General features: G+C 58.6%; 1 protein-coding gene across 1 annotated transcript in view; it reads left to right on the top strand.

Annotated features, from left to right (window-relative positions):
- AJAP1 (adherens junctions associated protein 1) overlaps nucleotides 1-25,434 on the top strand; it is a gene marked incomplete at both ends in the record, with an annotated part of 105,240 nt that overhangs the window by 15,512 nt on the left and 64,294 nt on the right. The window lies entirely within an intron of this gene.

Raw genomic sequence — 25,434 nt, 5'->3', positions numbered from 1 at the left:
CCCTGGCCAGTCAGTGGGGTCCTGTGCCAGCCCCTGCGAAGGCCCCAGGAGACCCCAGGTGGTGAGGGACTCAGGCCAGGCAGACAACCTGGCCACATCCCTCAGTCAGAGAGGTGGCTGCCCGGCAATCTTCGGCCAGTCCTCACTCGAAATTACTCTTAGGAAAAGTGCTGACTGGAGACCACACAGGGACAGCGCACAACTCCCTCCAACCACCCACTCCTCTTTCTGTCCCTTTTCCTGCATTTTTTCCACCCTTAGAGACCTCTCCTGCCCCTCCCCTTGGAGAAACCCATCACCCACTTGGGGTATGCCCAGCTCATCCTGCCCACCCTTAGGATGTACGTTTGCATGTGGAGAAAGGACCCCGAGACGCAGGGTGATCTAACAACACCATCAAGTCAGTGTGGAAGTTTCGAGTAGATCAGGGGAGGCTCTGGGGGGCGTTTGTTTCCTATCCAAGTAATGTGATCAGGGTGGCAGCTTCCTCTCTCACCTCTGGTTCTAAACATGTGTGGTAGAAAACCTAAAGTAGCTTAGGAAGAGAGCTGTGTGTGCATGTGTGTGTGCACATGTGTGCGTGTGTGTGCACCTGTGTGTGGTGTGCACCTGTGTTTGTGGGAGAGTATGTGCACACAGGCATGTGTGTGCACATGTGTGTGGGAGAGTGTGTACATGTGTGTGTGCGTGTGCACCTGTGTGCACCTGTGTGTGTGTGGAGTACACAATGCAGATGTGTGTGCACACGTGTGTGGGAGAGTACATACATGCAGGCATGTGTGTGTGTGTGTAGTGTGTGCAGGTGTGTGTATGAGTCAGTGCGTGCTGTGGGGTATTTGTGTGTGTGGAGTATGTGTGAAGGTGCCTTTGTGTCTGTGTATGTGTGTCTGTGTATTGTGGGGCATGTATGTGTATCAGTGTGTGTGTGGAGGTGTCTGTGTCAGTGTGTCTGAGTCCACATCTGGGTGTATATGTGCATGTGTGCACATGTGTTGTGGGGTGTGTGGTGTGTGCATGTGTGCAGGTGTGTGTGTCCACGTCTGTGTTGTGGAGTGACTGGGGCAGGGCATGTGTGGGGCATCAGTGGACTCGAAAATCACCTACGAATAAATCTGTGCCCTGTTCATCCATCAGCTGCCAAGTAGTTCAGAACCTTGATTAACAAAATCTCTTGATGTCCCTCCAAGGTCAGAAAATGTCATTAGCCTTATTTCACAGATAGGTAAACTGAGGCATTGCAGGGTTCAGCAGTGTTTCTAAGGCCATGAAAGGTCAGCAGAGGGGCACCCAAGGACTCTGAGAGGAGCCTGACCAGACCCCCAGGCGGCCTGCTGTCCTGCTACTGTCCTGGGTGGGGACACCTGGGGAGCACGGGCACACCCTTCCTGTTCTGCACGTGGTGTGTGTCCCCTGGCACTGGGTGCCCCCACCTGGGAGATGGGCTGTGTCCAGGGCTGATGTCCCTGGGGCACAGCCTTCACTGGCTGGGCTCTGCACTTTATTATCCCTCACTTATTTCTCAGTGACAGAAAAAGTCCAGGGCATCTCTGAGAGTCAATGGGGAGGAGGGCTTCATATCCCCCATAATCTCCCCCAGGCCCTCCTATCAATCTGAGACCCTGTCTTGTGTAGGAATTCCAGAGTCCTACTGAGTCACAGCAGGTAGAGTTCATATCAATGGCCATGGGCATATTTAGGTTTCATAGGGACTCAGATTGATGGGGGGGAGCCAACAGGAGGGACCCAGACTCAGCCAGCAGGAGGGACCCAGACTCAGCCAGCAGGAGGGGCCCAGACTCAGCCAGCAGGGGGGACTTAGACTCGGCTAACAGGAGGGACTCAGACTCAGCCAGCAGGAGGGACTCAGACTCAGCCAACAGGAGGGACCCAGACTCAGCCAGCAGGAGGGGCCCAGACTCAGCCAGCAGGAGGGACCCAGACTCAGCCAGCAGGAGGGGCCCAGACTCAGCCAGCGGGAGGGACTCAGATTCAGCCAACAGGAGGGGCCCAGACTCAGCCAGCAGGAGGGACCAAGACTCAGCCAGCAGGAGGGACTCAGACTCAGCCAGCAGGAGGGACTCAGACTCAGCCAAAAGGAGAGACTCAGACTCAGCCAATAGGACGGGCCCAGACTCAGCCAGCAGGAGGGACTCAGACTCAGCCAGCAGGAGGGACTCAGACTCAGCCAGCAGGAGGGACTCAGACTCAGCCAACAGGAGAGACTCAGACTCAGCCAATAGGAGGGGCCCAGACTCAGCCAGCAGGAGGGACTCAGACTCAGCCAGCAGGAGGGACTCAGACTCAGCCAGCAGGAGGGACTCAGACTCGGCTAGCAGGAGGGACCCAGACTCAGCCAGCAGGAGGGACTCAGACTCAGCCAACAGGAGGGAAAGACTCAGCCAGCAGGGGAGACTTAGACTCGGCTAACAGAAGGGACTCAGACTCGGCAAGCAGGAGGGATTCAGACTCAGCCAGCAGGAGGGATTCAGACTCAGCCAGCAGGGGGGACTCAGACTCAGCCAGCAGGAGAGACTCAGGCTCAGCCAGCAGGAGGGGCCCAGACTCAGTCAGCAGGAGGGACTCAGAATCAGCCAGCAGGAGGGATCCAGACTCAGCCAATTATTCCGTTTATTTATTTTTTTTCATTGAGGTGTAATTCGCGTAACATAAAATTAACTGTTTTGAAGTGTACCCGTCAGTGGCGGTTCGTGCATATACGGCCTTGTGGTGTAGTCGTCAGCACTTGCTCCTTCCAGAACACTTTCCTCTTTCTACAGGGAGGCTGGTATCTGTTTGCTGTCGTTCCCCACTGTGCAGTCTGCTTTCTGTGTCTCGATCTACCCATTCCGGACAGCCCTGCGAGTGGAGGCTCGCTGCACGGACCTTCTGTGCCCGGCTTCCATCCGCACGCGGGTGGCTTTGAGCTTCACCACACCGTGAGGTATGTCCCTTTCCTCTGAGCGGCCGAGCACTGTGCCCTCCCAGCGCAGACCGCACTTCGTTTCCGACGTGTCCACGGTGGACATTTGGGTTGGTCCACCTTTCGGCTGCCGTGAACGTGGGTGCATGTGGGTGCTGTGCGGTGCCTGCCTCCATGCTCGTGCCTCCAGCACCGGCTCTGTCCACAGCTGCTCCGCGTGCGCGTGGCCTTGGGAGGCTCCCCTGCTCCCTCCCAGCCTGGCTTCCTCATCCTCATCCGAAGGATGGGGAGTGGAGGTGTCACCCCGCCCAGGGCTGGGGGGATGGGACTGCAGGAAAAGCACAGCCCGGGGCCTGGCGCGTGCCGGTGCAGTGTCTGCTCGGTGACAGCCAGCCCAGCCCCCCGCCCCGTCACCGAGCAGACAGGCCTCTGCTTTGCCTGTGGGCCGGGCGCTGGAGCGCTGGGCGAGGAGCAGCTGTTCTGTCTTTACTCCTAACACATCCCCAGGGAGGAGGCTCGGGTGAGAAGCAGCACTTTTTATAAGCTCTACACTAAAGAGGGATTATGAGCCATTTTGGGAATGGATTAAAGCAATTGCCCCTGGGATGAATCTTATTCTTGGTGACTTCTGCTTTCCCCTCTTCCTGGACCTCAAAGCTGAGTTGTATGGTCGACTGAAAACCACCTGAGCCGACGTTTATCCCTTTAGCCAGATACCAGCCCAGACCCCGCAGGAGCGTGGGACCTCTGTGACCCAGCCACGTGCCGTGAACTTGCAGCTTCTCCGGTGACGGCCCGGCGTGCTGAGCCTGTCGCTGTTCATTGAGAGCAGCATCTTGCTGGCACAGAAGCGTGGTGCCGTGCCGCCTGCCGCCGGCTCTGGGGAAGCTTCTGCCCCTCCCTCCGGCACCTGGTCCCCGTGGAGTCTCCCCACCAGCCTCACCCCTCCGTGGTTTCCTGTTCCAGGAACCCACTGGGCCCCCTGTTCAGGAAGACATGTGAGACCGGGAGCAAACCCAGATGAACTGGAACACGGTTTTCCAGAATGTTCTTTTGTCCTCTCCCTTTTTGGAGGGGGGAAAAGAAAATGACCACAAACTTAGTCCTTACTGGGGATTAAAGTTTCTGGAAAGCAGTTCCTAGGGACGTCCCAGCACGCGAGCCGTCTGAGAGCACCCTGAACTCGAGCCATCCGTACTTCTCGGTGGAGACGGTGGTAGTAGTAACACTTGCTGGCATTTCGAAGTGTGCATCACACTTCCCATGCATTGTTTCCGCTTGTCTTCACAGCCGTGAGGAGACTTGGGTGGTTTTGCTCACTTTCTATGGTAGAAGAAACTGAGGCCCAAAGTATATTAATGATACTAATGTAGCGACATTACGATGACGGTTCTCAGAAAAGTAGCAAAGCACTGGGATGCCTGGGTGGCTCAGTCGGTTGGGCATCTGCTTTCGGCTTGGGTCGTGATCCCAGGGTCCTGGGTTCGGGTCCCTCGTCGGGCTCCCTGCTCAGCGGGGGGTCTGCTTCTCCCTCTGCCGCTGCTCCTCTGCCTGTGGGCTCTGTCTCTCTGACAAATAAATAAATACAATCTTAAAAAAGAAAAGTGGTACAACACCTAACCATGAGGAGGAATTTATGATGTATTGCGTAGTGTTCATGCCTCCTCCCGCTTTATCCGCAAACCCGCCCAGAGCACTGGAGCCTGGGTCCCCCGTCTAACAGGTGTAGGGGCCCCGGGTTCAGGATGGTCTGCCCTCCTGAGCGCACCCTGGGAGTGAAGGGACTGGCCCTCCCGTGGGTCCTGCCGCCCTTTCTGAGCACCTCTCCTGGTCTGTGCCCTGTCACATCCCCGTTCCTCAAAGGATGATGGCACCGTGACTTGGAAACCCCGTTAGCTGTGCTTCTAATCTAAAAGATATTGGCCCATTATTTTTCCTGCTTTTGTAAATCCAGAAACTGAGCAAAATTGAATCCCTGGGTAACGAGAAAATGTAATGAATGGAACACAGACTTTCACAGGGAAGCTGGTTGGAGCCTGCTTTCATTGTAATGATCTAACTGGGGACCTGTGGTGTGGACCTCCCACCTGCACTCAGGTGCCTGTTAAGAGCGGAGACGTTCAGAAGCAAGTGCTCTCGTGAGCCCTCTTCTCCCGTCTTTGGTAAAGTCCTCAAGGCCCCCTCACCCTCTGTCCCGGGGTCCCCTGGGGTTGGATGCAGAAGGTCTGGGAGTCTCTGGGCTGCTTGTGAATCAAGTGATGATGGGGGGTGGTTGAAGGAGCTTCTGGGGGTCACACGGGCCTCCCTTATGGCTGCCGGCGTCCCTGAGGTTCTTAGACCCCCATCACCGGGGCGTAAAGGACCTGCAAGCGTATCAAACAGAAATGCACCAGTCTGGCCCCCAGGAGCCTCGAAGGGCCACACTCAGCCGGATATCTTTTGTCTCGGGTGCATCACGGATGGGGGCTGTTCCTGCCAGCCTCACCCATGTGCCATGGGGATGCAGCGGGATTGGGGATCCCGCTCTGTGCTTCCGAATGACGGTAAACCTCTCAGCCTAGGAGTCTGGGGACAGAACGTCCAGCACAGACTCCCCAAGAGGCCCCAGAGCAGCCATTGCTGGGGCCCAGAACAGAGGGGTGGGTCCCCCACCACAAACACCGGCTCTCTGCAGAGTCATTCCCAGGGCTGGGGTCACACCTGTCCAGTGCTCACTGTGTCCCTGTCTCATGGGTGAGGCGGTGGGTGGGGGGCGTCGTGAACCCTGAGTGGTCCTACCCCAGGTTCCTGTGTGCTGGCTGTAGGGTGACACCGTGTCCTGAATCCGTCCCCTGACTCACAACAGGGGCGGAAGCCCAAGTAATTAAGGTCACTAATCAGTTAATCCGAAAATAGGGAGATTATCCCGGATTATCGAGGAGGCTCACCGTGACCACATGTGCCCTTAAACCCAGAGACAAAAGAGAGCTGGAGAGCTGCAGGGGTGAGGGCAGAGATGGCAAACACGGCAAGGACGGGATGCGTCTCGGAGGGCGGAGGGCCTCGTCCCGAAGCTGGGGGGGACTGGAGTTGGCTTCCCTGGGGTCCCCAGGAGAGGACTGAGCCCAGCGGTGCCCTGATGGGAGCGCTGTGACCCCGAGCAGAGGGCCGGCCGTGCCGTGCTGTGCGGCCCCACGGACCGGGAGCTCATGAGTGGGTGCCGCTCTGAGCTGTTGAGTCCACGGTCTCTTGTGACACAGCGGCAGGTGACGGGCACAAACGCATCAGTTGATGAGGTGGCCCCGCTCGTCCGGTTTTCTCCCCGTCACCTTCCCTCCCTCTGCACTCTGTGTTCCAGATTTGGGGTGCGGTGGGGGGTCCGCGAGACCTCTCGGCACTGTGGGCTGGAAGCCGTCCCTGGAGACGGGCGTGCCGGCGGCTCGTGGCCTCGCAGTGGACCCACTGGGGTGTGCGTTCTTGCTCTGCCTCACGTGCCGTCAGGGACTGAGTGGACGCCCCAACCGCACTCTGGCCTCTCCTGCCCCAGTCGAGGCTTTATCGGGATGACCGAGGGGAGGGGAGGCTCCCGAGGGGGAGCCCGGAATTTGAGGTCTCCATGGGAGGTGTCAAATCCTGTGGCCCCGGGATAGGCCTGCCAGACAAAATACAGGATGCCCGGTTGTTTTCATTTGTGCTCCGTTATCATTTAACTTCTGGCAAACAGCAAATACTTTCTTCGTGGCAGGTATGTCCGAATTTTTGCATGGGATGTTCTTATACTGAAAAAAAAAAGAAGAAAAAAAAGAAAAAAAGAAAAGAAAGCCCTTGTTTCTCTGAAATGCAAATGGGACTGGGCATCCTGAACTTTTATTTGCTGAATTTGGCTGCCCTGTTCCCAGAGATGGCAACCTGGCTGAGAGGCTGGGTTAGAGCACAGACGTAGCCAGGGAGCGGGCCCTGGAGACAGGATTCAGGGGAGCTGTGGGGTTACCAACTGTCCTCAAGGTCAGGGGTCAGCAAACTGTGGTTCGAGGGGCAAATACCACGACGGCCTGATTTTATAAATAAAGCTTTATCGGCACGTGGCCGTGTACACTCGTTTGCGTATTGTCTGTGACTGCTTCTGTGCTCTGAAAGACAGAATTGAATGGTTGTGACCAAGACCCCAGCCAAGCCTGCAGAGCCCACGACACGTGCTCTCTGGGCCTTTCTGGGAATATTGGCCGATCCCCGCTGTGTGGTCAGAAGTTAGCAGGAAAGTGTTTAAGTGCTGCGAGCGGAAGGAAGGACTCAAGTCAGACGTGGGGGTGCACCGTCGGACCTGGAGGGCCCCTGGCCTGGCCTCCTAGGGTGCTGGGCAGTGGCTCCTGGCCGCTGGTCCCAGGGCCCCCCCGCTCCCAGGGCTTGGGTTCCATGGGAGGCCCTCAGAGCTTCCTTTCTGGATGGCACGGGGACAGGGCAGAGGCAGCGGCCTCCACCCTTCTCTGCCTCCCCACCTCCGTATTTTGGGGTCTCTGGCAGAAAGTTCTGTGCAAACAAAAGCCTCATTTTATCCGTGGCCTCCTATTTCTGTCGTGTTGCGTACTTGGGCTGTTCCTTCTCGACATTCAGCATTTTCAAACACAGATTCTGTGTGGGGCATGAATCACCGTGCCGTGTGGCTCCGGAGACGCTGTCCTGGGTGCCGGCCCGAGCATCTTCCTGCAGGCGGGAGAGTGTCCTTCTTTCCCCGGGAGGCCAGGCGTCAGAGCAGCAGGACTGGAGGGAGGGGACAGGACCCACACACAGCCTGCACCCTCCTCCCCGGGCCACTGTCTCCCCCCCGAGCCCCCCAAGGGCAAGCCTTGATGGCATGCCTCGGCGATGTCGGAGACAGCTGTCTCCAAGGGTACCCTCACTCTGATACCAACTCTGGTGTTCGGGGGTCCAGGGACGTCTCCACCTCTGACACCAGCTTCAAATTTGCAGATTCCTGGGACCAGCCTCAAGTTCAGTAATGTGCTAGGACTCACAGAGCTCAGAAGAGCCCGTGCTCCCAGCTAGGGTTGATGACAGGGATGGATACAGATTAAAATCAGTGAAGGGAAGAGACACACAGAGTGGGGTCCGGGAGGAACTGGACACAGACTTCCAGCCCTCGGCCCCCATGGAGTCGGAACAGCTTGCATTCCTGGTGACGCTGTGTGGCAGGGCCCAGTGAGGGCCAGGGAAGCTCACTGGAATCTTCGGGTGCAAGGTTCTCACCGCCGCATGTGCAGAGACCGAGTTGACTGCCCACGTGGCTGACCTGAGTCTCAGGGCCTTGGGAAGCCAAGCAGATGCCATGTGACCCAAAGCCTCCACTGTCTGTCACTCAGCTAGACTGCGGCCAAGGCCCCCAGAAAAATACAGACCCTCTTATCGGGCAGGACATTCACGGGCCTGGTCGCACGTCCTGGTGGCCGAGGCCAAGGGCCAGGCCTCTTCGGGCAAAGTTAAATTCTTTGCCACCTCGAGTGCCTTCCACGGGGTCCAGGATCTTGCACAATCTTGTTGATGATGATGATAAAACCAGCAGAACACTGCCCCAAAGGTCTTCCGGGCAGAAAAATGGGAGACAGTAGAGAGGAGCGTCTCCATTCATCAGCAAGACGTCCCGGGGCATTCGGTGCAGTTGGTGCTGAAGAAGCATCCGGGCCGCTTTTCCCACCGGGACCCGGACACCTGCCCGGCGAGGAGGCCCGCCCCGTGGCTCCCGGCTCCGTGTCCTCGTGTGGGGACAGCCCGTCCCGCAGATCCCCCACGGCGCCTCCCCTTCTGTGGCCTCTGCACACTTGGCGTGTGTGAGGAGAGGATGCTTTTCCAGGCCCTTCTGCTGCCCGAGTGTTTGCCTCCTCGCTTCAGTCCTGGTGCCTGTGTATTAGTCACGCTCCTTCAATTTCCTCATCTCCTATGCACTTGCTCGGTTTTTTTTTTTTTTCCTTCCTTTTTTTAAGCAGTTCCAAAAAAAGATGATTTGTGTGAAGGCAGTAAAAACTGAGTTTATGTACAACAAATGCAAGCTTCGGCCCAGGATTCCAGAAGACGCCGCTGGCTTCTGGAATGTGCCTGGTTTCATCATCGTTACACGGAGCTGTTGTCCTACTGGCTGCGTGAGACCCTGTCCCTTGCTGCTGTCCCTCCAGGCCCCCTCATGTCCACTCTGTGACTTTGTGAAGTCAGCTTCCAAATAACACACACGGACGAGGGGGAGAGAGAGAGAGAAAGAGAGAGAAGGAAGGCGGCTCCCTGGGGACTCCAGTCCACAAAGCGCCTGGACTCTGATCTGGGCCGACGGCGATGGAGGCCGAGGACGCTGGGCCCCCCACCCATCCGGCACCCAAGCTGTGGGGCAACATGGCCCGCAAATGGGTCTCTACCAATGTCGGCCCCGGGGACCAGGCGACAAAAAACGGTAACACGAGCATTTCAGCCTCTCGATGACTGTGTTATCGGGTTTGCTGTGAGTAGGAAGCACCAGGGCAATGGTGTCGGCTCCAGGAGCTCAAGAAAACCCCACGGAAGCTGCTCTCGGTGGACGTGGGCAGGAGGCTGGGCCTCCCCCAAGCCTGGGGGGGAGGGAGTCGGGAGAAGGGCTCTCCGGCCCGCGGAGGAGTAGCTGACGCTGGGGTTCTTACCTGGTCCTGGCTCCTTGGGCCCGAAGACGGCGGTGCTTCTGCGGAGCGCTCTGGCCGCGGTGGCGGGCTGGACCGTGTCCGGGAAGGGATGAGCTTGCGGAAGCCCGTCGGGACGGGTCGAAAGATGGCTGCGGAGATCCCGAGCCACATCCACCACCGTCCTGTTCCCTTGCAGAGAGGAGCAGGCCAAGCCAGAGCCACCAGGAGCCGAGGAGAAAACGTCCTGGAAGCTGGAATGACTCTCGGGAGTGCCCGCCGCTCAGCGTCTCCCTCGGCTCGTTTGTTCCTACCCCTGCAGGTCCCTGTTCCGACGTCTGCGCCCCGCCGTCTTCTCTCAAAGGGCCTCCCTGAGACCCTGCCACACCCGTCCTTGTATGGTCTCTGAGACCTTCTGAAATGGCCATGTTGGCCCTCTGGTCGCTCCCCCTGGGCCAGGTGCTCCAGGCCGGTGCCTGACCCTGCGCGTCGCCGGTGTGTGTCTAGACAGTGTTTGCTGACCCCGTGGAGGGAGTGGGGGGGTGATGGATGGGCTGAAGGTGTGGACAGGCCAGAGCTGTCTGTTCACTCAGGAGCAGAGGTGGTTCGGGAGAGCCAGGAAGACGCCAGGAGAACGGAGCTCACAGGTCAGGAAGGCTGTCTAGTGGCGCGTGTGGACCTCAGTCGCAGATGTCCGGCTGTGAGACGAGCCACCTGTGGTGAGAGTGAGTTCCCCACCGGGTGAGGTGTGTAAGCCCGGGTTGAGTGACAGGCGGCAGGGATGTTGCCGAGGGGACACCCTAGCAGGGAGTCAGGGTGGGCTGTGAACCGTGCACATTCCCGCTTTGGAGGTCTCCTGGACCCTGAGTCCCCCGACCTGACGCCCCCGCCCCCGCTAATAGGCCGTCCCGGGTGCGCAGCCGCCCGCCGAGCACGCAGCTAAGAGTAATTGCTTTCATTTGTAGTAAATGAGCTGTTCAGACAGAGGAGGGCCTCGCCGGGAACCGGCCTGCGGCTTCTCCCTCCTCTTCCCACCAGGGATCTCACCCTCTCTTGGCTGTGCCTGCAGCAGACCGAGGGGATGAAGGACGGGAGGGAAGGTGGACAAAACCAAAACCAGTTCCCATCCGAGACCGCGGCGCGCCCTCGCACCCGCCGCTTGGAGGAGAAGCTCTTTCCAAGTCAGTCTGCTGGCGCTCCCCCCGGCTGGAAAAGTCGCTTCATAGAAACGCTCCAAAGGAAAGTGCCTTAGAGCTCAAAAAATAGATAAAGTAAAATAAAGTGTGTATGTGTGAGTCTGTGTTCCGGTCATTAAGAGCCCGTGGTTACCCATCGCCCAGAACGCTGCCCTCCTCTGACCACCGTGCTCTGGGAGCCCACTGTCGGCTCACGTGGGAATGCCAGTTCATGGACTTTGAGAAGAAACATAAATGTACAAATGTATTTATATATAAAGTAAACACCGAGTAAAATTACGTATAGACGTCGCCTGGAGCGGGGCATGTGTGATTCCCGTGGGTCGTGTGTTCTGTACCTGGGGGTCAGCCCGGTGGGCCGGCCGGCCGGGACCAGGCTCAGTGGCCCTTCCTGGGGCAGATGGAGACGTCCTCCACACCCAGGAGGGACACCCTGCCAGCAGATGTCATCGTGTCCCCCTGTCCAGCCCTTGTGGCCACATGGAATGACTCCCTGATGGGCCTTCCCTGTTGCCTGAAATTCACAGGATTCCCACGGGTCCAGCCGAGGGACACGTTTATCAGTGACTCACTGAGGAAGGTGTCCGGCACAGAAACGTCAGTCCGTCTGTCTGGATTGTGCCCTGTGGTGACGGGCTGTCTCTGAAGATGAGCGGCGTTTGCATTAGTCAGTGACTGCTGTGTGAGGAACAGCCGCGGACTCGGTGGCTGGTGACAGCACACAGTCATTTCCCTACCACTTCCACGGGTTGGGGCCCAGGTACTCAGGACGTCGGGTAGGTCTGGAGTCTCCTCTGAGGCTGGACTGGGGAGGGGTCTCTGCGGCACACAGTCCCCTGAAGCCGCTGGCCGAGCTCTTTTGTTGGCCGTCAGCTGCCGGCTCTGGGGCCTTCCCCAGGTGGTGGCTCCTGACATGGCCGCTCCCGTCCCCAAATCAGTGAGGCAGAGAGCCCACCGGCAAGACGTGTGATGTGTGTGTGATGTGGCAAGATGCTGTGTGACGTGTGATGTGTGTGTGATGTGGCAAGATGCTGTGATCTTATGCACGGTTATCCCAGAAGGGGCATCGCCCCCTTTGCTGCCTCCTGTTGGCCTGAAGTGCATCCGGTCCCACCCACACTCAGGAGTGGCTTATAGAAGGTGTGGACACCAGGAGGCAGGGACCTGGGGGACAAAATCGCCACTAACAGTACGGACTCAAGAGGATCACAGGCCGGGTGCACCTACTTCAGGACATCTCATTTCATCCTCAAAACAGTCCAGGGACCGTGCCATTATCCCCATCCCTTGGCCGAGGAGACCAGCCCAGGTGGGTTTAGGAGCTCAGCGGAGGCCGCACAGAGAGGATCTGAAACCCACGACCAGCTGTGCACGCCCTTGCCTGCGTCAGCCGTCCAGACCCAGGGCAGGCTGCCCATGAGGACCCGGGTTCTGGGAGGTGGTGCTGGGCCAGGCACCCTCCACACCCCCAGTCTTAGAGGAACTGCCCTGTTTCAAACCTGCTCCCTGCTCAGCGTGCCACATGCTGCCTCCTGCCACCGCCTCCCCGAGAGAGCTCATCACCCCCTGATCCATGGTGCGTTTTGTCTGGTTTCGGTCTTGTCTGTCCCTAGAAGATCAACTCCCTGAGGGCAGCAACTTCTGTCCTGTGTTTCCAGACCCCAGAAGAGAGACCCTCAAGTACTCAATGGATGAACGAATGAGTGGATGTTCCTCAAGTCTTGGACTCTGTGGTAAGGGCCTCAGATCCTAAGTGACCCCGGATGATTGGTGTCCTGGGGCTCCCGTGACAAAGTACCACAGGCTGGGGGCTTTAAGACAACGGGCATTTGTTCCATCCCAGTCGCGGAGGCCAGAGGTCGAAGATCGAGGGTCCGTGGGGCTGCGTCGCCCCGGAAGGCTCCGGAGAGGAATCCGTCCTTGCCTTGTCTGGTCTCCGCTGGCTGCTGGCCGTGCTCGGCCTTCCCCAGCTTGTGGTTACATCTCTGCAGCGTCTGGCTCTGTCTTAGCGAGGCCTTCTTCCGTCTGTGCGTCTCAGTGCGTTAGCCAGGGCTGTCCGGAGAAGCAGAACCAGGAGGATGTGTCTGTGCATGAGTAAACATAGATTTATTATAAGGCACTCAGTCAGGTGATGACGGAGGCTGCAGTCCGCAAGCTGGAGATGCAGAGAAGAGCTGATGCTTCAGTCCAAGTCTTAAGGCGAGAGAAAACTGTTGTCCCAGCTCAGCACAGTCAGGGACAGAGTCCTGGCTTTTTGTACTTGTCGTACTGTTCTGCTCTTCAACTGATCGGGTGAGGCCCACCTGCATCAGGGAGGGCACTCTGCTTTGCTTGGTCTACTGATTCCAGTGTTAGTCTCATCCAGAAACAGCCCACAGACACACCCAGGATGACCTCTGACCGACTGTCCAGGGCCCTGTTGGTCCAGTCCTGCTGACATATGAGAATAGTCATCCCACCAACCACTAGATTTAAGATCCAGTATAATCCAATAGGACCTCATCCTGACTACTTCTTAAAAGACCCTATTTCCAAATAAGATTACTTTCTGAGGTTCCAGGTGGACACTGATGTGGGGGGCACACCACCCTCTCACTACACCTTCCTACTGGGGAGGCAAAGGCTGGGAAGGAGTTGGGTTGTGGGTCTGTGGGCTTTGCCTCCCTCTATCCCCGGACACTCCATGTCAGTAGATGCTTACGAATGATCCACCAGCATGGGCTTGCATGGAGCCCCGTCCTGCTGGACCCCATCTCTGGCCACCGTCTGGGTCACTGCTGTCCCTTCTGCTTCCTTGCAAAGTCACCCTGGGTCTGGTGCTAGCGGCAGGGAGAGATGACTGTCCCGGGACGGGGATTACGGCGGTGTTTTCAGGCACACTGGAGTTTTCCTGTGTTCGACATCCGAAATTTGTTTCCATCCCAGCAAGAATGGGGAGGCTCAATGGTGCACGGCCACTTAGCGGCTCTGATCCCAACCGCGGCCTCTTTCTAGAGGTGTTTTTACACAGTTTTGGCTGACGGGGATAGAAATAGAACATTTCTCTGCAGGGTTGCAATTTAGTGTCTTATAACCTATACGATCTATGAGCTAAATAATAGGTCTTTGACATTAGAATGTGAGAGGATTTGGAAATATTGCAAAGATAAACTTCTGAGCGAGTCCTGTTTGAAACGGAGTGTTTTCCAGCACCCATTATTGGCTTAAAATCCTGAGGGAAGAGTTAAATAAATCAAAGAGACAGGTGCAAGTTTCAGATTAAACAGCTAAACTCATACAAAATCCCTTTGTCTAGACCGGACAAGCACGAAGTGTTATTTCAGACGGTTTGATGAAACGCCCCACTGTTAACCCGCAGCCCGCTAAATGCCGGCAGTGTTTGCTGAAACCCTTCGGAAGCCCGTGTTTTCAGCCGCACGGACAGTGTGCAAAATTGCCACAGACTGCGGCAGAGAGGGGTGTCAACTGGGCCACACTTTCAGCGTCCCGGCCTGCTCGCCACAGGCCGCAGGGAGGAGGCCAGACGCCCGCCCGCACCCTGCCCCGAGGCGGGCCTCTGGGAGGATGCACGGGCAGGCGGGCGGGCGCAGGGAACAGCCTGTGGCCAGAGTCCCGGAGTCGGTCGGAGGCTGGGCTGGGTTCCCTCCTCAGCATTCTTGCCCACCTCACCGGACAAGCCCGTCGGGCCAGAGGCGACACGCCCGGGCTAAGTGGCTTCCAGGGCCCAGGAGTCCGCATCTCCTCCGCCTCCTGACGACGCTCTGTCTCGGCACCAGACAAGCAGGGCCTTTTAGTAATGGCGCGTCCTGAATGTGCACCTCCCGCCCGTCTCCCGCGGAGAGGAGGGCCGCCCAGTGCAAGGAGGCTGCGTGCCGGGGTCTCGGGGACTGCCTGGGGAGCGTGCATCCGTTCTGTGAGCTGGGGTGGGTTCCTCAGTTTCTCTGCCTCGGTTTCCCCATCTGCGAGGGTCCGCGGGTTCCAGGTGCTGCTCTGCGTGCTGGACGTGCCGGGGGTGATCCTCCACGCCCCGTGAGGATCCCCGCTTCACGGATGACAAAACGGAGACAGAGGAGGGTCAGTAAGTTCCTGAGGCCCCACGCCAGGAGGTGCCAGGGCCGGGACACATCTAGGGAGTCCGGCCCGGAGTCCCCGATAACGCCACGGTCGACTGGCACTGTGATGCCAGGAGTGGGCGATGTGTCCCCATCTGCCAGCTTGGTGATGCTGACGGGGCGGGCAGCATGTGTCTGAGAATCTGCAGCAGGCGGAGGGCTGTGTGGCTTAGGGATGGGCTCTGCACAGCTGGGGAGCCTGCATCCCCACCGTGGGCATCCTGGCTCCTTCTCTTTGCTCAGGGACACTCAGGGACGCCTTGCCCCTCCCCCCACCCCCACCTGGCTGCCTCCTCCCATCCCAGGTCTGCCTGAGCCTCAACCGGACCGCCTTTTTTCCGCTCTCCAGCCTGATGCACATCAGTCCTTTGAGGCCCGCCTGCATCTAGACCGGCCCCTGGGTTCCCGGGCCTCTTCCTGGCTCACCTTCTCTGTGGTCTGTGGCATCTGTAGGGTCTGGCTTTGTGCAGTCTGGAACCCCGGACGGCCCCGCCTGTGCGCTTCCTCTTCCCCCAGCCCTGCGGCATCCAGAGCCATACTGAGCCCTCTGTGGGGTGTGGGACACGGCCATGCTGAGGGTGGTGATGAGCCCCCGGGTGGGTCCGGGTCCCCAGCACTCCCACTGCTTCTCGCCGCGGCGAGTCAGGCTGCTATGGCTCCAGTCTGCGCTCTAACCTGCTGTGTGGCCTTGGGTGCCTGACTCACCCTCTCTGTGCCCCATCCCCATTATCTGTAGAACAGGGATTAATCAGTGTGTAGTCCTTCAGGGCTGTGGGAGGATTGGGATGGCCGAGGCCGAGAGTGTCTGGCACAGAGCCCGCCTGAAACAGTCTGTGAGGGTCACCGGAGACTCCCCCCACCCCGGCCTGCAGAGCTCCGAGTAGGCACCTGGAAGTCTTGTGGAATGCACATTTCTGGCCCCAGTGTCTGACACATCAGGTCTGTGCCCAGGTAGGGATGCTGGCCTGGGGACCCCCAATGAGAACCTCTGAGCCCCTCCCTCCTGTTCCAGCAGATCTGCTATGACCTTGGTGTGTACCGAAAGCAGGTGTGCGTTCACCGACTTAGGACAGCAGGGAGACGGAAGACATGCCCTTTCCGTGCATTTCAGGGGCTGTGGTTTCCTGTGCGGTGTGCCCGCTGCCCTGGCTCTCCCTGGCCTCAGAGCTTGGCTGACCTCCACGAGGCACCTGGTGGACGTGAGGCCACAACCCCTCTCCCCACTGCTTCCAGGTGTCTGAGGTCACAGCCTGCAGGCCAGCCCCAGAATGGGTACAGGGGCTGCGCGGAGAAGGCAGGGCTGTTACTGCCCTCAGAAAGCCCCAGGGATGGGACCTGGGCAGTACAGCAGGGGAAAGGTCCAGAGAACTTTACTCGTTGGGGCAAGAGGAAGGGGGGCAGGGGCGGAGGGCAGGGGGTGGGGGGGGCAGGAGGCCGGGGGGGGGGGAAGGGATGGGGGCAGAGGGGCAGAGGTGCAGGGGGAAGGGGCCTAGGGGAGGGGAAAGGGGCGGGGGACAGGGATGGGGGCAGAGGGGCAGAGGGGAGAGGGACGGGGCAGGAGGAAGGGGCAGGGGTGGGGGCAGGATGGTAGGAGGATGGGGGCAGGGGCACGAGGGAGGGGTCAGGAGCCAGAACCAGAGGAATGGGGTGGAGGGAGGCTGGCTGGGCAGGAGGCCTCCAGGCACCGTCCATAAAAGGCCAGGCGGGCAGGCCCCTGGGGAGACCAGGGCTGGGTGTGGCGGGCTCCCTACGGTGATTCAATTTCCTGCGGTCTGCAGAGCTCCAGACCTCGGAGACGCAGAGCACGTTGCTGCCCTGTGCGTGTGCGGGGCTAGGAACGCACCCCAGCCGCTCAGAGGACACCTGGGAAGGAGCTGATGATCTTCCTCCACGGAAGCCGTCCTCCATTCCATTTGCTCTTGGCTCAGCACATCTTGTAGGTTTAAGAGTTCACAGGGAAGGCAGGAAGGAATAGGCTGCGAGACTCCCCTCGGGCTTGGGGCAAGGGACGACATGGTCACCTTTATGAGGGCTTTCCCGGCCATCAGCTTAATGAGCTGCAGGAGAGAGGGTTGAGGGAGCAGGGCTGGGGCAGCTCCAGGCCTGCCTGGTTGCCTGGTGGGAGAACTGGGTGGGGGGTGGAGGGAGGTGAGCAGCCTGGGAGGGGAGGGGAGGGGAGTGGAGGGAGGGGTGTGAGCAGCCTGGGAGGGGAGGGGAGCGACTTGAGCAAATTCTCAGCTCATCCTCATTCCAGGGAGCTCTTTCTCTCCTGCTTCCTAGACATTCCAAGTCCGTTACCTTTTCTGGGTAGAATCCTAGGGTGAGAAGGTTTTTGCAAGCACCTCTGGCTCACTGCTTGCTGCTAAATGCAGCTGCGTGTTAACCATCAGAGGCTGGCGCACAACTGTCTGTTTCACAGGTGGGAATGCTCAGGCCGGGGGGCAGCAGCTTGCCAAGGGCAGCTAATAAATGGCAAGTAGTTGCCTGGATCGAACAGAACAGAGGCAGGATGGGGTCCAGTGAGCTCAGCTCGCCCGGCCTCCAGGCTGCTGGCCATCGAGGACCTGGGAGGATGCAGTCAGACCTGGTCCCTGGCAGCTGCGTCCTGCCTTTGTCAGCATAAGTCACCATGGCAGGAGGAAAAAAGACAAAACGACAAAACCAGCCTCCTGCTGCTGGGGCCTTCCCCTCCGAGCCGGGCTTTTCCGGAGGACATGCTAATGGCCTCGAACCCCGTCCGGCCGGTGGCCGTCCTGTGTCTCCGCGACCGCCAGCGTGCTGGGCACCAAGGCGCGTGCTGGCGAGATTGTGTCCAGAACCAGGAACTGTGAAATGCTCCAAGCCCATAAATCATGAAAAACAAGGACATAACCTTGGTTCTTTCTGCGCCATCAATACATTACCTAATTCAATCATAAAATGGAAGAGCAGTTCCGTTTGTATAATTCCGTATGAAAAATCAGCAGATCTTTGCATTTTAAATGCTGCCTGCACAGCCTCTCCACGGGACGAGCGAGGCCTCCCTTTGATGGAACAAGTGTCAAGCAGAAAGGATATAAACAAGCTCTTGTGTCACTACCTTCCGCGAGGATGCTTATTTAGGGGATCTTTTAATGCCTCGCCGCGATGGTTTATTTGCAAATGGTCTGCAAGCTGCTAACAATTTGTATATCACAATTTGTGGGAGCCTGGCGGCAGCCACCATCCCAACTAATAACGTTGACAGATCACCAAATGCAGCATCTCCGTCCTCAAGCCGCCGCTGGCAGGAGCTCCTTCCTGGGACCAGAGGTCTAGACCCCACTGCAGGGCTGCCACCCGCTGCCAGGCAGGGGACAGACAGGCTCATCGGTGTCATCTTAGCACACACCGTGGGCACCTCTCCTCTCCCCCGGTGCACACCCAACTGTGTGGGCAGGTGTTGCTGGCGGCCGGTGATCAGCCATCTGGTCAACCCGAGGCCACAGGCGGAAGGTCTGTTCGCTTGGTTTCTGCAGCCTCTGCCAGCTTGGAGATGACAGGAAGTGTCAGGTGACAGACAGAGGGACCCGGGCAGCACACCTCCTTTGGCAGGACCCATTCCTTTAGGGATCGCCTTCTGTTTTCCCTGGGTAAACCCAGACTGTGTCCTGGATGGCAGAGCCTTTTTCTTCTTCTCTCAGGTCCTACCCCACAAAGCAGATACCGGGCACGAGGCAGCTGCTGCTTGCCCGTTGCTGAACTGGCGGGATGATCTAACCTCACGGGCGCTTCGTCCGTATAGCCATAGGGCTGTCTCCAGCCCTCGACCCCGAATCCAGTGATCGCAGCGGTGTGTCTCCTGGGGCCGTGGGGACGACGCGCCATGGTCCGGGGGGCTCAGAACAACAGAACGTATTCTGTCCCTGTCCTGGAGGCCGGACGTCCAAAGTCAAGGTGTCCACAGGTCCGTGCGTCCTCCTGAAGACCCAGGGGACAGACTTGCCTCGTCTCCCAGCTCTGGACGGCTCTGTCCTCTTGGCCGGTGGTCACATCACTCCGTTCTTTGCTTCTGCCTTCTCACGGCCTCCCTGTGCCTTCGCCTCGGAGGACACCTGTCCCTGGATTTAGGGCACACCCAGGTAGTCCGGAAGAGTCTCAACTCGAGAGCTTTAACTTAATCACATCTGCAAAGATCCTTTTTCCAAACGAGGTCACATCCTCAGGTTTGGGGGTTAGGATGCCGATGTCTCTGGGGGCTGCCGTTTCACCCGCGATAGCAGTGTTGTCCCTCGGAGGGCCTACCGTGTGCCAGGGACTTGTGTCCCTCACCGCCCTCTTCCTGAAAACCTCTCCTGCCATTTGTGATTGACAGATGAAGACATAGCCCACAGTGGTGCGTGCGCACCAGAGGCCGCGCGGTACGGCAGGGGAGCGGGCAGCCGAGTCCCTTGAATGCCAGGGTCCAGAGTCCTACCCTTGAATGCTCTGTCTCCCTTCCCGCGGCCAGAACCTCAAGGGGGGCTGGCCTCAAGTTCTGTCTCTTCCCCAAGAGTGTGCATAAGTCCCTTGATCCGTTTGTGCCCCCAGAATAGCCCCATCTCCAGGATCATGCCCCGCATGGTTACCGGCTTCAGTGAGTAGGTGAGAGGCTAGACCTCGGTTCTCCGTGATGCTCCCCGGTTCTGAGGGAGACGAGGCATTGCAGGTCCCCACGGAGCCTGTCTTGTCACGAGACGCAGTAAGGAAATGTTTCCCTCCCTGCTCCTCTGCCGGTCTCAACGCCAGCAAATTAATAAGAAGATTGGCTGAGATGCTAATGTGGGCAGACCATTATTCCCGAATGTTCTACCTGCCCTTCCCGGCTATGGTCGGCACCCCATCCTGGCCCCAGCCTTTAGGTCTGGGGAAAGATGAGCCCCTTGGTCTGTCTGTCCCCTTTGTCCTTCTGACGGTCACCAGCCCCTCAGATCCCTCAGTGTGACGCGTTGGCATGCGTCGACCGGTGTTTAGGATTTCAGCCTCCAAGCAAAGGGTGGTCTCTGCTCTGCCCAGGGCTCAGAACAGAAGGTCAGTGCCGCTGAGCTGGACCGGCGTCCTTGCTGCACACTCCTCGCCACTGAGCTGGCCGGGACGGCGGTCTCCCAGCCATCGGCCGCGTCCCCCACAAGGGCCCTCCTGTAAGTGTCAGGACTGGGCCAGTGGGTGGTGACAGGAGCCGGGAGTCCAGGTCCTCCCTTGAGACCCTTGGCGGGGCATCTTCCTCCTGAAACACAGCTCGGTGTTTGTCTCTCTTTTCTCTCTCTTTACAGAACCTACTCAACAAAGTACAAAGTGTTTACTTTTTAAAACCGTCATCAGAGTGAGATTATAGGATTGAGGGCTGGAAAACCTCATGAAGTCCGCCACGGGCCCTCGCCATATAGCAGAATCCTGGGGGAAGCTCTTTAGGGAAACCATGGATCATTTTTGCAATATCCCATAATTATCTGTTGTCTCAGCGGAAACTCGGAGTTAGGTTTCCTTTAAGCCCAGCGCAGAAAACTGTAGACATGCCAGCGCCACAACACAGTGATTCAGCCCTAAGACCCCATGTGCAGCTTGAGGCCAGACCGGGGCGGCGGCAGCCTGGTGGACTGGCTCTGGATGGGGGGTGGAAACCCTGGGGTTTGTGTGCCAGACCTTCTCCCCATGGTGCTAGTTTCCTCTTTGATTGGAAATAAAAGCCCTAAATAACATCTTTACTGCATTTATCGTGGTGGGGGGCATGGGTTAAATGTTGCCAAGCCAGGCAAAAACACACGTGGGATGGTGGCAGTTTCTGGCTTAAGAAAAGAGAACGTTCGTGTGTGGAATAGACCCCGCGGCCACACTGCTACGTGCCGAACTGAATTACGTGATGAGCACGGCTGTCACTGAAAGAAGGGAGAGCACCCAGGACCAGGGTGGTCAGTGCAGATGGCGAATGCGGTGAGACATCCCATGAGAGGGGAGAAGCACTGGTGCCGTCCATCCATCTGCTATCCAATGCATCTGTCCATCTGTCTTTCCATCTGTCTGCATATCCATCCGTCTGTCCGTCCCTCCATCCAGTCAGCCAGCTATCCATTCATACTTCCATTCACTCATCCACTTATCCTTCCTTCCTTCCTTCCTTCCATCCGTCCGTCCATCCGTCCATCTGTTCAGTACATCTGTCTGTCCATCTGTCTGTACATTCATCCGTCTGTCCATCCCTCCATTCAGGCAGCAAGTTTTCCATCCATCCATCCACGCATCCGTCCATCCACACATCCACCCATCCACATATCTGTCCACCCATCTGTCCATCAGGTGTCCATCCATCTACATGTCTGTCCATCCATCCATCCGTCCATCCACCCATCAGCATTCGTGGGGCATCTGTGTGTGGGCATGGTGTGAAGTCCTGGGGAGGCCAACAAAACAGAGACCTGGAACTCTGAGTCTATCAGCTGAGGGAAGGACTATGGCTCTTAAGTGGCGGCTAATGAGGGGCTGCCCCTAGGAGAACATTTCTCTGAGGCCCAACCTGTTCTGAGTTGACAGGACGACGTTCAGAGGAAAGGACCTTTATGTCAAGCCCAGGGATGCCGGAGCAGTGGCCAGGCCAGGGACAGGGACGTGGGGCTAGGCTCTGTTGGATGCGGCTGGAGAGGTGGCCAGAGTGTGACCTTGTGAGGCCCACGCAGATGGCTGTGGGTTAGGAGAGGCTGGTGTATGGCCCAGGGTACTGGCTGAGCCACGGCAAGTGTGGACATGGACTCAAATTGGCCCTGCGTGTGTGCGGGCTGGGAGGAGGCCAGCCTGGCTGAAGCACAGCTCTTCCATTTGTCTGGTCCCTCCAGTCCCTGAGAGATGTTGGTCGGGGGCTGCAAGGGTGTCCGAGCGTCCAGGTCTCGGTCAGCACGTTCCCCACCGAGAGTCCTCGTCTGCCCCTCTCCTCACCCCACGGCCCCTGGGTGTGTCTTACCCCAGGGCCGAAGGGATCCAGTGTGGAGCAGGCCTGAGAGCGGATTGGCGGATGGACCCCAAGGAGAGGAGAGACAGGGGGAGGGGAGAAGGGTGGGGAGGGACAGAGGGGGACAGAGAGGGACAGAGAGAGGGACAGAGGGGGACAGAGAGGGACAGAGAGAGGGACAGAGAGAGGGACAGAGGGGGACAGAGAGGGACAGAGGGGGACAGAGAGGGACAGAGAGAGGGACAGAGAGAGGGACAGAGGGGGACAGAGAGGGACAGAGGGGGACAGAGAGAGGGACAGAGAGAGGGACGGGGGGACAGAGGGGGACAGAGAGGGACAGAGAGAGACAGGGACGGGGGGACAGAGGGGGACAGAGAGGGACAGAGAGAGGGACAGAGGGGGACAGAGAGGGACAGAGGGGGACAGAGAGGGACAGAGAGAGGGACAGAGAGAGGGACAGAGGGGGACAGAGAGGGACAGAGGGGGACAGAGAGGGACAGAGGGGGACACAGGGGGTCTGAAATGCCGCATGCGAGGGATTTAAATACGCTGGTCGACATGCAAACACAGACTTATTTAGTGAAAACACTCAAGGTGTAGCTCCTCGCTTAAAAACAAACACGTGATTAACTTGAGACTGGAATTCTGAGAACAAGGGCCTGGCTTTGATGCTGGCGGTCTCGGCTCCCGCCGCCGGGGAGATCTCCCGCACACGCTGGAGGCCCACCCCCTCGGAGGCCCAGGCCGCCCGGAGAACCTCGACATCCTCGGTACCAAACAGTTCCGAGACCGTTACGGAGAAGTTAGAACAGCCCCGGTAGGAATTCAGCCGATTCAGGTGGCGAAGTTGTCTTCCCTTGCCAAAGGCTTGCCCCGTCAGCACCCAGACAAGCTGTTGGTTACAGCAAAGTGCGTGTTTTCTGCCGTACTGACAAGCGAGTGGGGTCTGGCCGAGCCCGCCCCGGGGCCGTGGGGTGCAGAGCTAAGGCTGCCCTCCAGGCAGAAGGGGACGTGATCCTGGTGGCATTTTGCACACGGCAGAGGGAGTGCCCGACACGCCGGTTCTGAGGACTCTGGGGTGGGCTCTGGCTGGCTCCGGGGACCCGCTCCGTAGATTCCCGCAGGAAGTGGCCTCGGAGGAGGGGGAGATGCGGACCTGGGGGGCCCGGAGACCTGAGGCTGGGTTTCAGCTCTTCTGTGTGGGGAGCTCCCGGGCAAGTTCCTGGGCTTCCGACATCGGCTCCCCGGCCCACAAAGCAGGACGGGGCTCCAGCATCCAGAACAAAGAGAATGTGGTTTTCACACTCTAGAGTGCTTGGCTCATGTGTGGACGGAGAGAGCGGTGGGGAGTCGGGCCGGTGGGAAGCACCCCTACCTAGGGGTGGACGCCCCCGGCCGAGACAGGTCTTTCTTCCCTAGCAGCTAGAGGAAGGCGTCGCCACCCTGCCAGGCCCGGTACAGTGTCCAAGTCCCCGGCCGCCCGTTCCAGACAACGTCCCAGCTTCCTCTGGGAGGCCGCACCCAGCCGGATCCTGCGGGAGGGTCTGGAATCGGCCCCGCTGGGCCCTGCCTTGTCTCCTAGCCAGGGCTGCCCGCTACGCCACCATCAGTAGCTCCCGGTCTGGGGTTCTGGGCTGGGTCTGCAGCGTTGACCCGAGGCGTCCGGATCTTTCCTACACTACGACTGGCATGAGCTCGCGCTTCAAGGACAGGAGCCGGGTGGAGTGTCGGCCGGCCATCTCCGTGGCTGCATCCCCTTGTCCTTGTGGATCCAGATCCAGGCGCTGCCCCATGAGCCCCATGGAGGCCCACGAGAGAGAGGACATCCCTGTTTCCATCTGCACCTCTGGGCCTGGTGGGCACGGGATGCTGTCCCGGTCGGAGAGAGACGTGGTTCCTTCCTGTTTATGGGGCCCCTGCAGGAGGCTGGGTCCTAGACCAGCTGTTTTATTTCTCTCAGTGAAGTATTTTACCCCATTTTACAGATGGGCACACTGACAGCCTAGACAGCTGCCCAAGACCTCTTGGTCTGTAAGGAACAATGGAACTTTCCCAAGTTCTTGGGATACTTCCAGCCATTTCTGGTAGAAGGGCTGTCTCCACGCTGCGTGACCCCATTCCTGTTAAGAAGGCACACCCAGGCTGCAGAGTGTCTAGTGTTCTCGAAGCCCTCCGTCCCTCCCCCAGCCTTCACAGACCAGTCCGGGGGGCTTGCTGACCACCTCCCTCGGGCCAGCCCCGGCAGCAGACTTGGCCCCTGGAGGCCACGGCCAGGGTGCTCTGTGCTGCTGGCCAGTCAGCAGGGGCCAGTGCGTGGGTGGACAGAGGCTTTGCCCCCTTGGTCCTCTGCTGACCATTTGCTCTGAGAGTGCCGGACACACAGCAGATCTGGGGAGCTTCCTGGACACGTGTGCCAGAGAGAAAGATGGGGTGTGGGTTTCAAGCCCCACCTCCCCTGGGAGCCCAGGAGATGCTGGGGTTAGCTGGTCCTCCATAGGTGCCCTCGGCAGACAGGCGCATGGGCTGGCCAGTTAAAGAGTTAAGCAGCTCACTCGGGGCATCAGGCGTGGGTGTGGGAGGAAGAATCCAGGCACAAGGACGCGATGACCAGGTGCTCCCAGCAGGGAGAGAGCCCCGGGCAAGGGCTTCAAGGCCGGGTATGAAAACAGTCCAGGGCATTGGAGACCCACCACCACCTCCGAGCTGTCCTCCAGGATTGCCCAGAGCTGAATCCATCCCAGCACGTTGACGGCCCTACCTCTGGGTCCTTTGTTACCCAAAGCGTGTATTTCCCCAAGTGAACTGCACGCCCCTGACTCCCGCCTTCACTCCTGCCTGCATTCATTCCCTCCATCATCAGTGACCGCCGGGGCCCATTTGCTAGCCTGAGCTGCACGTAGGGTTGGAGAAGGTAAGGACGTTACCTCCTCATTCCTCGATCCCCAGCGCCCATCATTGTCGTTGCTTAATCAATGGTTGCAGAATAATTGGATAAAAATTAAAATTGTGAAGCACAGTTAACGTTCGTATTAAAGTGTAATTAATATTAAATAACAATCAAGCTTAATAAGCTCCCACCTCAGGCTGCAGTTTAGTTTTCTGTGCCCTGTGTCTCCCCACCACAGCTCTGGGGCCAAGTTCCTCTCTTATTTTATGGGGGGAAGCTTCCGAGGGAACCTCAGAGAAGCCCTCTTGAGGTTGTGGGATGCAGTACCCACAGGCAAGCACTGGTGGGGGTGGCCTCTGGGCATCAGAGGAAACCCCATGGGAGAGCAGGTAGTCATGGAGGGCTTCTAGAAAGTGGTGTGGGAGGGCATAGGGGCTGGAGGGCACCCAAAGAGAAGCAGGGGGCTTCCTCGAGGTGATGAGGGACATGGGGGATGGAGGGTGCCCAAGGAAGGGCAGGGGGCTTCCTGGAGGTGGTGGTGGGGGATGAGGACTAGAGGGTGCCCAAGGAGGGGTGGGAGCTTCCTGGAGGTGGTGGTGGGGCTTTGGGGCTGGAGGGTGCCCTCCTTGAAGCACCAGAGCCCCAACTCCCGCCATCTGCGAAATGCCCTTCCTGCCCCAGTGAGGCTGACCTCTTCATCTCTGGACACCGACAGAGATAAAGGGAATTGTCAAGTTGCGTCCAGAATTAGTACCAGAGGGAAACGAGCCT

The sequence above is a fragment of the Martes martes genome, assembly GCF_963455335.1.
Source record: "Martes martes genome assembly, chromosome: 4".
NCBI lineage: Eukaryota > Metazoa > Chordata > Mammalia > Carnivora > Mustelidae > Martes > Martes martes.
Note: the sequence above shows the minus strand (reverse complement) of the source record. Positions and strands in the feature narration are given on the sequence as shown.